Source organism: Hydra viridissima, unplaced genomic scaffold (genome assembly GCF_058129835.1).
Source record: "Hydra viridissima isolate aposymbiotic clone 2 unplaced genomic scaffold, HvirCarnegie_v1 scaffold_11, whole genome shotgun sequence".
NCBI lineage: Eukaryota > Metazoa > Cnidaria > Hydrozoa > Anthoathecata > Hydridae > Hydra > Hydra viridissima.
In genome coordinates this window covers 10449850-10462117 of record NW_028324310.1, presented here as the reverse complement: position 1 = coordinate 10462117, position 12268 = coordinate 10449850, and the positions used below count along the sequence as shown (strand labels likewise).

Below are 12268 nucleotides of genomic sequence, written 5' to 3'. Positions count from 1 at the left end.
ATGCGTATGTGCATTGGTTAAGGTGGCTTGGTAAAAAAATATTAAAAAATCAAATTTTTGTTAAGAAAGCAGAAACTTCAATATTAACATCTGGCAAAACTATTTGTTTTGTAAGTAAAGCATGGTGTGTTTAGTTTTATCTAAAACCTTTATATGAAATTTTATTAACTAACTTTGTTTAGATGGTAATACTAATAGAAAAATAGAATTTCTGGACAAACAAGTCTCGAGGATGAAAAAAACAAACCATCTTTTTCCTTATATAAAAAATCTACCATTACTCCTAATGAAAGCAACTAAAGTTTATTTATTGAACTGCAAATATTTAGAAGTGTTATTGATATGATTTGTATTTGTCCTGATTGCACCTCAAAAATTGCTTTAAAACTTATAAATGAAAAACACCAAGGATTTGTTGACAATATGTGTTTAAAATGTTATAAATATAATTGGACATATGATTTTTACACTTCATCATTTATTTCAAAAAATGATAGCACTGAACTTTGCGGGAAAAAAAAGTTTGGTGTTAATATTCGTTTGGTTATTGCTTTTTGTGAAGTTTATCATAGTTTCGAAGCCATTGAAAAGTTTTCAACTCTTATGAATATGCCCTCATCAATGTCAAAAAATGCCTACAGTTATATTAATAAATCTGTTTATCAAGCATATGCAGACTGTGCTAATGAAAGCATGAAAAAGCAGCTACGGAAGTGAGACAAATTATAAAACCTGATTCAAATGCAGCTGAACTACTTGAAAGTAATATAGCAACTAGTTAATCATGGCAAAAAAGAGGGTATAGTTCTTTGAATAGAGAATTTACTGGCATAGCTCATGAAAATTAAAAAGTTTTGGATGTTCAGGTTTTTTCCAAATTTTATTTTGGTTGTTCAAAGTGTGAAGATAAGTTTGGATCAGCTGAATACATTGATTGAAAAGCAAAACATATATGCCAAATTAATCATATGACATCATCAGGGTCAATGGAATCCCAAGGCACAGTTAACATCTTTGCAAGTTCGATTGAAAAATATAATTTGAGATATATGCACTTTATTGGAGATGCTGATACAGATTCCTTTAAAAGAGTGTTTAATTCAAAACCATATTGTGAAATTGCACCCAAAAATTGGAATGTATAAGACATGCACAAAAGAGACTTGGAACAAGATTGAGAAAGCTTTGCAGTGATATGAAATCTATAAAACTTGCTGATGGAAAAAATATAATTGGAAAAGGAAGATTGACTGATAGACTCATTAAAAAAATGCAAAACTATTTTGGAATGGCAATCAGACAAAATCTTGGCCAATTGTATGCTATGAAGAAATCAGTTTTAGCAATTCTTTGGCACTTCACGGACATTAAAATTTTTGACGTTAGACGCCAGTTTTGTCCAAGATCTGCAATTTCATGGTGCAAATATCAAGTTGATAAAATATCAGAATTATCTAAATACAAGTTGTTAAAAAATAAATTGAAAAGGTTTTTATTGATTTGAGTAGTGATGAGCTTTTGTCACGATGCTTAGAAGGCACAAATCAAAATGCTAACAAAGCATTTAATCAGATTCTCTGGCGGAAATTCCCAAAAAAACACTTTTGTTTCAAAAGATGTACTAGAAATGGGTATATTTTCATCAGTAGTAAGCTTTAATGATGGATTTTTAGCTCTAGCTAATGTCTTAAACAATCTTCATTTAACACCAGGGATATATTTTACTAATCGTGCTTTAGTATTTTATAGTAAAAGAGTAAAAAATATACCAAAAAAATCAACGGATACTGTAAAGAAAAAAAGAAAAAAGTTAAGAGCTATAAGGAAAGGATTTGTTAATAAAAAAAAAGTACCCGGAAGGAGGAGAAAGTTATTCTAAAAGATCATTTTAAGCTTTTTTGTTTTATTTTTTTAGTTCTCTCTGTTTGTGATATTTTAGACTTAAAGCACGCATATCTCAGCTTCTATAAATTATTTTTTAATGAAATTTTCAGTGTTTGTTCATCTGTATATAAGTTAGTATGTGAACCAGAATCTAAATTATTCTTTGAGTTTTTTTTGAAAATATGGTTTTTATTGAATATTACCCCCTTTTTTAACTTCCCAATATACGTTGAGCTGCCATTATGGATCTAAAAGAAATTGTGAGTTTTTACTGGTTCACGTACTAATTTTATATATATCCTGCATGCAAACCAAATTTTACGCAAAACGAATGTACAGATAGCTAGAACTCTTTGTTTTAAGAAGGTAATATTTTAAGCATTTTTTTGCTGATTCAGCATTAAAAAGCGTAAATAATTTTATTTTGTTGAATTTTTTTTTTTTCGTAATACAAATATAACTTCTTTATGTTGAAAAATAAAATAAATTTTCCAACAAGTTGTATTTTTTATTTTTTTACTAGACGACCACCTTAAGGGTAATATGTTCCCCAGAACCAATCCATATACGCATCTGAATCTATTCACTTTTCACTTTACTTTTATACATGTACGCTTAATGCCGTTTTTGAAAGAACGTAGGTGAGTGAAGCTAACTAAAATGAAATCTAACATAAAATCTAATCGCAGCAAACATGTAGCGCAAAGATATAACTAAGTTTAAATTACGGATAATAGATAACTGCTAACAATTAAATTTATATAGAAAAATCTGTCATCAAAATTATTTTGTAGTTATCCATAAAATGTTTTAAAAACATGTTTCCCTCAGCAATTTTTCATTGAGGAAAAGGAAGTCACACAGAATATCTTTTTCCAAATGATTTCTTCCTAAATAAGCTTGTGTGTTGAGTAGTCCAAAGTTGTTGACATCTCATTTTTATTACAAATAGACGTATTTACTTTTTTCCATTAACAATCTTAACCTAATTTTCAATAAATAAGACCTAGAAAAGGAGCTAAAGACCCACCTGTTGCAAATTCTTTCAAAACAGTTCTCTGAAGCTTATCCATATAAATTTGTTGGAATTCGTTAAATTTGTTGGTCAAAACAGAATTCATTTAGGAAAAGAGTAAGTTAAAACGTGAGTTTTTTAAGTTGCTGAGTTTTTGACTTTTCTTGTTCAGTCGGGACAAAACTCTTATTGATTTCATTATAATTGATTAATAACTTACAACGGCACATGTCGCAAGTATTCGAAACCAAGGTAACAATCACGTGTGCACTAATGGTGTTCTGTTCTAACCGCATCTCGGACTTTTTGCATTGTACTTTTATCGTAAGACTTTCTTCATTTACCTTTACTAGAAGTTCAAAAAGAATCTCACCTTCATTTTTTATTACAGCATTTAATTAAAAGAGTTTTATAAGAGTAAAGTTATGCGCTTTACCTTATTCGTATTTCACATATTTTATGGTTTTATATAGCATGATTCAATCCACTCAGTTGTGGTACTTTAATTGTCGAATAACCGTTTTACACTTTTTTTTACAGCGAGTCTAATACGGGGAGAAACAAATATATATATTATTGCATCAGTCCATAAGGAAACGGGATAAGCTAACCACATATACCAGATTATCTTACTGGAGTTATTAGGGTTGTAAACAGCCTCAATCGCCTGAAATATGTCCGGTATAGCAACCAAAAACAAAAATGCTAATAATATAATAGCAGAGAGAAAAAGTCCTTTAAAGATACTTCTGCCACATTGATTGGACTGAACACTGCTTCTCTGCAATTTTAATAGTATTAAAGCATGAACGTACACGTAGGCAGAAAATACGATTATAACCAAATCGTAACCAGCGTAAATAACTACGTCATAATTCTCCACATAAACTTTAACTAAACATCCATTCAATCCTGCCAAGCTCCATAAAATCATAACAGCAACTCTTGTTTTCCTTCTTGACCAATAGATGGCGTATTTTATCTTAAGTTTTATATGCAAGTACCTATCAAGTATCAGCCAAAATGTTGCGTAATAATATCCACTGCCAATTATTTCAATACACCCTGTTAGAATATGCTGGAAGTGTGAACAATCTACCTTAAAAAAAGGAAGCGTCTGTCGAATCGTCAGAAGTATACTCAAACTAAAGTCAATCAAGCAGAGGTTAATAAGAATATATTTCTGTGTTAGGTCGATCGCGTAACTTTTTAAGTTACTTAATAAAAATAGTCCGATTCCATTCATAATGATGCCAACCGCACAAAGCGTCACAAATGTAATCGAGAAATCATCAACCATTCTAAAAACGAAAAAAAATAATAAAAGCTTTTCAACTTATTAATCGTTTTTAATTTTAATTTTGCCGATCATTCTTAATATTTTTAATCCTTTAGGAAATCACAAGTCAAGTTAAATTAATCTACTTTTAATTTTGTTTTATAAATCTTGAAATAGATGTTTACTTTTATTTAACGCATTCCTATTCAAAAAGAGAAACAAATCAAAAAAGTTCTTTTCAGTTATCAAAACTTTTTTTTTTTTTTTTACTCGACATCATTTTCAATCAATTCTTCATTTTTTTCAGTATTATTCAAAAAACTCATTGATCTAATAAAAATATTAATTTATAAATCTATTCAGCAAAAAAGTTCACAATGTGATTCCATTTCAGTAATGCGCTATGATAAAAATATTTTTATGTTGCCAAGATCAAATTTTTAAAAAAGAAAGTAAATTTGCTTTTGACGAGGAGGAGTTTCCTGAATCCGAAAATTTGTGTAATTATTTGCGTAGTATCTGGGATAGGCAGTTTACAGAATAGAAGTAATAGTCTGGCATTTCGATTGGAGGGCTTCAATGGTTAAAGCACATAGTAGGCCAGAATGTGATAAATTTACCATAAATTGTTAAACAAATATAGACAAAATACATAACAAAATAAAAGTCTTTAGGTTCAATAAATCCGGTTCCAGCATAAAACTTTACATTTAACAACTATGACCGTAAGTTTGACTATTCTGGGCGGCCAGCACTTATCATTCTTACCCGAGAAAAAAAATTTTCTCATTTTACAATTAATAATTTCAATTTTTACAAATTAAATAATTTCGGCTTTTCGGGACAAGAAAATTAATTTAGGGATAAAAAGTGAAAGTAGACCACTTGTCATTACCCTCTAAGATTTGTAGGATATTTAATCCGAATAAAGGGAATGGGGGAGGAAAAGGACTTGATTTTGAGGTTAAGATGGTGTAATTGTTTGTAATTTGAACACTGCAGATTATTTTTATGCACCGTATCACTACGAATAGAACTTACTTATTTAATATAGTGACGTTTTTTAGTGACGTATATTCTAGATGTCGGATTAAAAGCGGAATTTGGTATTAGAGGTACCCATAAGTAATCAATTATTTTTAGTGTGGAATATTTGTTTCAGGCTAGCTCAGAGCGTGAAATGAAACAGATATGTTTTATTGCGCATTGTAATATCTGTGACTTTGACTTTATTGACTAAAGTGATTTTAAACGTTTTTATTACTCTAGTGTAAAATGGCGGACAATCAACCAATTGAAGAACATTTACGTCATTGCATGCTGTTTCATTTTCGATCAGGTGTTAGTTCAACAATCGCAACAAAAAAAAATTTGCGATGTGTATAGAGACGTACTGAAGGTTAACAAGTGCAAATGTTGGTTTAGAAAATTTCCCAATGTTGCTTTTGACTTGTCTGATGGTAATCGAAGTGGGTGCCCAATAAGTTTTTGTAATGATACTTAAAAAATATTGGTGGAAACGAATCCTAAATTGAGTGTTCAGGAAATAGCAAACACTCTTTTAACTACTTGATCAACAATTCAAAAACATCTTCAAGAAGTGGGAAAGGTTTACAGGGAGGGTAAATGGGTCCACATCTATTGTCTAAGATAAATAAAGATCAACGACGTACAGTTTGCACATCTCTTTTGTGTAGACAAAGAAGTGAGCCGTTTTTACGAAGGATTGTTACTAGTGAGGAGAAATGCGTCTTGTACAACACCAACAAGCGCACCAAAGAATGGCTTTCTTCGAATCAACGAGCTATACCCATTCCTAAACCATCCCTTACTTTAAAGAAAGTGTTATTGTGCGTTTGGTGGGACTGTGGAGGCATAATCCGTTTTGAACAATTGAAACCGGGAGAAAAAGTTATAGCTGAATTGTATTGCCAACAGTTGGATAGATTTCACAATCGATTGTTGGTAAAACAACCAGGTCTGGTTAACCGAAAAGGTGTAATGTTGCAACATGATATTCCCCGACCGCACGCAGCAAAATTAACTCAAGAAAAAATAAAGCAGCTAAACTGGGAGGTTTTACCACATACTCCGTATTCTCCAGACATAGCACCATCCGATTATCATTTATTCCCGTCCATGGAAGATTACCTGAAGAATAAAAACTTCAAAAATGTTGATGATGCTCGAACTCACCTAAAAGAATCTTTTTCTTTAAAAGAAACTAGATTTTATGAAGGGAAAATTAAAACTCTACCAACAAGATGCCAAAAAGTTATTGATTACTAATGGGTACCCCTAACCTATTTTATCTGTTTTATCTTTTGATTTTTGTGTCTTAAATCTTAAACTAAAAGAAGATATAAAAACTAGAAGGATTGGTAGATTCGATTTGTTGCTTTACGACGAATAAGTTGATATTGCCATACTAATTGATGTTGTTATAAACAACGTTTTTGATGCATTTGTACTTTTTTATCAACGCTACTTCTTAAAGCAGATTTTAAGAAATCGATTTTCGAGTTTGATATCTCAACATCTTTTTTTTTTTTTTGAGGCACATCTTTATCGCATCGATTGAAAAGGGTTTAATTTCATAGTTCCATGTTAAACATAATTGCATATACTTTTTTTATACTTCCTCCGTCCCATATAAAAATTTAAAACATAAAATCTTTTCTTTTATTCAACAGTCTTATTTAATATTTCGATAAATTGTAGTAATAGATATAAAAGTTTGGGGTTCTAAAAGTATAACATTTCCTCCTTTCCTACAATGTTTTTATTTTATTACGTCAGAGGCATTACACGCCTGGTGACGGTATGTGCCCGTTTTGTTAATAGCATTGAAAAAACAATTAAACCCATTTTAACCTCTATTATTTTCTCTAATTCTTTTGTAAAATCTAATAGCATAAAAAGTCTAATAACATAAAAAAATGTCTAATAACATACAAAGCCATATACATATCATACTGTAACCAACAATGGCAATAATGGCATTGTCCAACTAATCATATATATCTCGTTAAATATGCACTGAAGAATTTTTCCATGGTTTTACTATTTAACCATATATTACTTTTTTCTCTGATCAGCTGTTGATATTTCTACTGGTTTTATGTAGTACGAATCCTTCCGCTTAGTAGTGACACTCATGCGGACGAATAAACGTTTTATATTTTTCTTTACAACGAGTCTAATTTGGGGAGAAACAAAAATGTAGATTAATGCATCAGTCCACAAGGAAACGGGGTAAATTAACCAAGTATACCATATTAAGTCGCCAGAGTTATAAGAGATGCCATAAATAGCTTGAACCACCATTATTGTATCCGGTATAACGGACAGCAGTAAAAACGTTAACAAAATAAAAGCGGACAAAAACAATCCTTTTAAGATACTCCTGCCATATTGATTGGAATAAGCATTTCTTCTTCGCATTCTTAATAATATTAAAGCATAGGCGTATACGTAGGCAGAAAATGCAACTATGATGAAGTCAAAAGCAGCAAAAAAGAAAACGTCGTATTTAAACACGTAAACTGCAAATAAACTTCCGTTCAACGCTGATAAACTCCATATAATCATAACAGCAAGAAATGTTTTTCTTTTTGACCAATAGATAATGTATTTTATGTTTAGTTTTATATGCAAGTATCTGTCAAATATCAGCCAAAATGTTGCAAGGTAAAATCCACTGCATAAAATTTCAGTACACAAGTCGAGAAAAAGCTGGCTACGTTGAGGATCATTTTCTATAGGATAAAGTGCCTGTTGAATTGTAAGACATATACTCAAAAGAAAGTTATTCAAGCAAAGGTTAATGAGTATATATTTTTGTGTTAAGTCAATCCCGCCATTTTTAAAACTATATAATAGAATTAGCCCAATAGCATTCAAAATGACGCCAATAGTGCTAAACGTCAAGAATAAAATCGAAAATTTGTCAGCCATCCTGTAAACAAAAATGTACATGATAAATCCTTTTCTAATTCATTTCTTAACAATTTTTCTAATACTTATTCCACTTTAGAAATCTGCTTTCAATGGTTCCTTATATATATAATTCGTTAGATCCTTTAGAAATTCGTAAATAAAAAGAAAATCCAATTAATTAAAGTTTGTTTGAATTTTAAAAACATGTTTACTTTTTGTTTCTCTATTTAAAAGAAGAAAGAAGTTAACATTAACACAAAAAATCTTGTCTTGAGCTGTTTTTTCTCTTCTCGATATCCTCACAAACATTTTTTGGCTATTCAGTATCTCGGTATTACTTTAAAATTTATTTGTAGATGCATTTAGCGAAATTCACTAAGAACTTCATTTATCACTTTGAACTTCATTTCAGAAATGCTCTTTGAAAAGAAATAATTTTATTTCTAAAGAAAGTTGTTGCCACGGTCAAAATGTTTAGTAAAAGACACCGCTGAAAATATATTTTTAATGGCCGTGAGTGAACTTCACTGAATCGAAATTTAAAAAAATAAACATTCAGAGTAATATAGTAAAATATTTCTGACTCACGTTTTTTACTTATTCGAAATCTACACTACGTTAAAATATAAAAATAACTAAACTTTATATAAAGGTATGCGAAATTAAAATGTAAAATATTTAAATGTAAAATATTAAAATGTAAAATATTTCTGACTCACGTTTTTTACTTATTCGAAATCTACACTACGTTAAAATATAAAAATAACTAAACTTTATATAAAGGTATGCAAAATTAAAATGTAAAAAAATATATAATACAAATTGGCTGCAAAAATGTAAAATTAGCTAAATCCGTTTTTTGTTAAGAAGAGTTCAAATTAGAAATGGTAAACTTTCGGAAAATCAAAAATAACTCCAAAAAAATTGTCTGCGTCAAGTGAGTCGTTCAGTACTAAAAACTCCACTTTTTGAAAGTTCAAAATTTCCATTTCAAACATAAAAGCAGTTTCATAATTAGGAATTTTTAGAATATGTCAATCCATATTTTGTCTAATTGAAGTTTTTTTTGTGTGTATGTTTCTCTTTTTTTCAACGCTAAAGGCATTACTGCATTCTGAATCTTTAACTTTGACTTCTAGACCCACACCACTGTGCTGAAGTTAAAGAAGACAAAGTCAAAGACTACGATTTTCTAAATGAATATCATATCAAATTACGGGCAACAAGTCGTCATCGAATGGACAATATTTATTCAAATTGTTCTATAATAAACGCAAAAAATAAACTAAGTTCCAAATAGGCTAAATATTTTACAATCCCTGAGTTCTATTTTGTGGAATTGTAAAATATGAAGCCTACTTAGAACTACTAAGAGTAGCAGTTTATACATCTAAACGTGTCTTTAACATAAATAAGATATACGTCAAAAATATACATATCTATGATATATAAAAATTAGTAAAATTTTCAATGGTCTAAAAGATGTCTTTTGCTTGCTGGGCAAAAGTCAAAGGGAAAAAGTTGAAAGCTTTTATAAGAATTCAGTGTTTGCATTCAACTCCTTTGTACAAACGTGATGAAGAAAAAATATGAATCTTTTAGCTTTTCTAACTTTCTGATATAAAACAACGTTTCTTAAATACTGATTACAATGTTGAGGCAGGAAATTTTGATACTGTGAGGAGGAAGGATTAAGCTAAAAACAATGATTAGAAAAAGACGTACACAAGTACTTATTCAAACTGTCATGTAAATAAATGATAAGGCGATAAAGCTTAATGAAGAAAAAAAGTTAAAAACAGCGATTAAAAGATGACAAAAACGCAGAAACTTATTTACCTGTCAAGTAAATAAATGATAAGTAGGTATAGCAATAAAAACAAATAGTAAAAGTTGTATTATTTTTAACTGGTAGAGATATTATGGCAGGATTAGTTCATATTCCACTCCGAGTAGCTTTTGTTCAAAAGGTTAATCAGCTTGGTTGTTGTACTAGGCTTGCGATAGGCTTGCGATAGGGTTTTGGACGATATTTTCTTTAACTTTCTCATGCACTATTGTAATAACAATATCGGAAGAACGTTTTTTTTGTTATTTTTAATAACAACAAATGCTGCGGTAGAACTTTGAAAAGGATTTACTTTATACCGATCATCGTTTTCAATTTCTTGATTTCATGTGGACAAAGCAAGCAAAAGGATATCACAACAAGCAAAAGGATATCGAAAACTGGTCTAAATGACGTCTGAATTCACGTTGTGAACAAACGCTAAAAAGACGTCTATCTTATAGACGTCTTTTAGATGCATTTTATTCGATAAAAATAAGGAAAATAGATGTATATTGCACATCTTTTACGCATAATGATGCACCTTTTATCGAATAAAATGCATCTAAAAGACATCTATATAATAGATGTCTATTTAGCGTTCATTTACGACGTGAATTCAGAAATCTTTTAGACCAGTTTTCAGATGAATGTTAGATGCATTTTAGATCTTTTTGCCAGCTGGGTAAGGAAACGGAATAAATTAACTTTGTATAACTGGTTAACATACCCAAGTTACTAGAGTTGTCGTAAATAGCTTCAAACGCCATTATTGTGTCCGGTATGGAGAAGAGCAGTAAAAATGTTGATAATGTAATAGCGTACTGTAACAATCTTTTTAAAATAGCCCTCTCCTGTTGATTGGAACGATCATTCTTCTATGGAATTTTAATAGTAATAAAGTATAGACATAAATGTAAACAGAGAAAACAACTATAACTTATTCAAAACTGGCGTAAACTTCCATTCAACGTTGCAAAACTTCATAAAATCAAAGCTGCATTTATTGTTTTTCTTTCTTTACCAACAGATGACGTAACTTATTTGAAACCTTATATAAAGTACTTGTCAAATATCAGCCGAAACGTTGCATAATAATATCCAATGGCTAAAATTCCATACACAACCCTGGAGCAAGATATTGCGAAGGACTTATTTTCAGTTGTAAGAAATATGCTCATTCTAAAAGTAATTAACCAGAGGTTGATAAGTATGCATTTCTGTGTTTGGTTGATCCCACCATTTTTTAAGGTACTTAACAGAAGTAATCCGATTCCATTCAAAATGATGTCAATAGTATTAAGGTAAATTATGTAATTAAGAATTGATTAACCATTCTGAAAACAAGAACAAATGATAAATGCTGTTCAAATGAGAATTTTAATTTTTTTCTGTAATACTTCTATTATACTTGTGACTTCTGCTTATTGCTTTTAATATTTATTTTATATTTCCCTTGATCCTTTAGAAAATCACAAAAAATAAAAATTCTAACTTAGCTACCTTTATTTTGTAGATTTTGAAAAGGTTGACTGAACAAAAGCAGCGTACTTTTACTTAACGCATTTTATCAACATCTATTCATAAAGAGAAAAGTATTTTCAATAAGATTTTTTGAGTATTTTCCATCTTGAAAAATCTCGACATCCTTATAAACATTTCTTACGTCTTCAGAATTTCATTATTTAAAACTTCATAAATTATTTAAAAATTCATTTGCATGTGTATTTAGTGAAATATTCACTATGAATAACATTTCCAAAATTCCCCTTGAAAAAAGCTTTTACTTTCCTGCGGAAAGTTGTTGTGATGACCAACAGGTTTTGAAACAACGCGGAGAGAAACTATGATTTGAATGATTGTGAGGATTTTTTTTTGACTGAATCCAAATTCAATCAAAAAGCATATTAAACAGTTATGATAGCATTTTAAATATTTGTAAATCACATTTCGTAGATAAGAAGTAGTGCACTAGGGAAGTTTTGGAATAAAACTCGGTGATTAAGAAAAATATTGGACTCCAAACACGCCATATTATGTTCGCGATAAAATGGGTAAAAAAAGAAAAGATTTGTAGCGGCCATAACACGGAGAGAATCAAATAAATATTCAAAAAATTGTTGATGTTGATATAACTGGTTATACAGTGATATAACTGGTATAACTGGTTATACAGTGGCTTTCAAAGATGTAAGGTCTCTTTAGATTTTTTAAGCGATTACTTAAATCGTTTACATGGTTTTTAAAAATAAAATAAAAAAAAAAGAGAAGTTTTTTTTAAAACTTTTCTTTGGAATAAATTGTGTAACCAAAATTAAAAAAA

The 12268-nt window shown here is 29.9% G+C and overlaps 1 long non-coding RNA gene and 2 pseudogenes across 2 annotated transcripts; all 3 read left to right on the top strand.

The window, feature by feature from the left end:
• On the top strand, window positions 1–4113 carry LOC149882126 (uncharacterized; annotated as a pseudogene). Its single transcript, XR_016444765.1, has 2 exons — window positions 1–4; window positions 183–4113. The product of XR_016444765.1 is annotated as an uncharacterized LOC149882126 (transcript).
• Window positions 4114–5804: 1691 nt separating this feature from the next.
• Window positions 5805–6467, top strand: LOC149882125 (histone-lysine N-methyltransferase SETMAR pseudogene; annotated as a pseudogene).
• A 1887-nt stretch (window positions 6468–8354) lies between these two features.
• On the top strand, window positions 8355–12268 carry LOC149882124 (uncharacterized). Its single transcript, XR_016445226.1, has 2 exons — window positions 8355–8448; window positions 9257–12268. It is a non-coding gene; the product is annotated as an uncharacterized LOC149882124 (long non-coding RNA).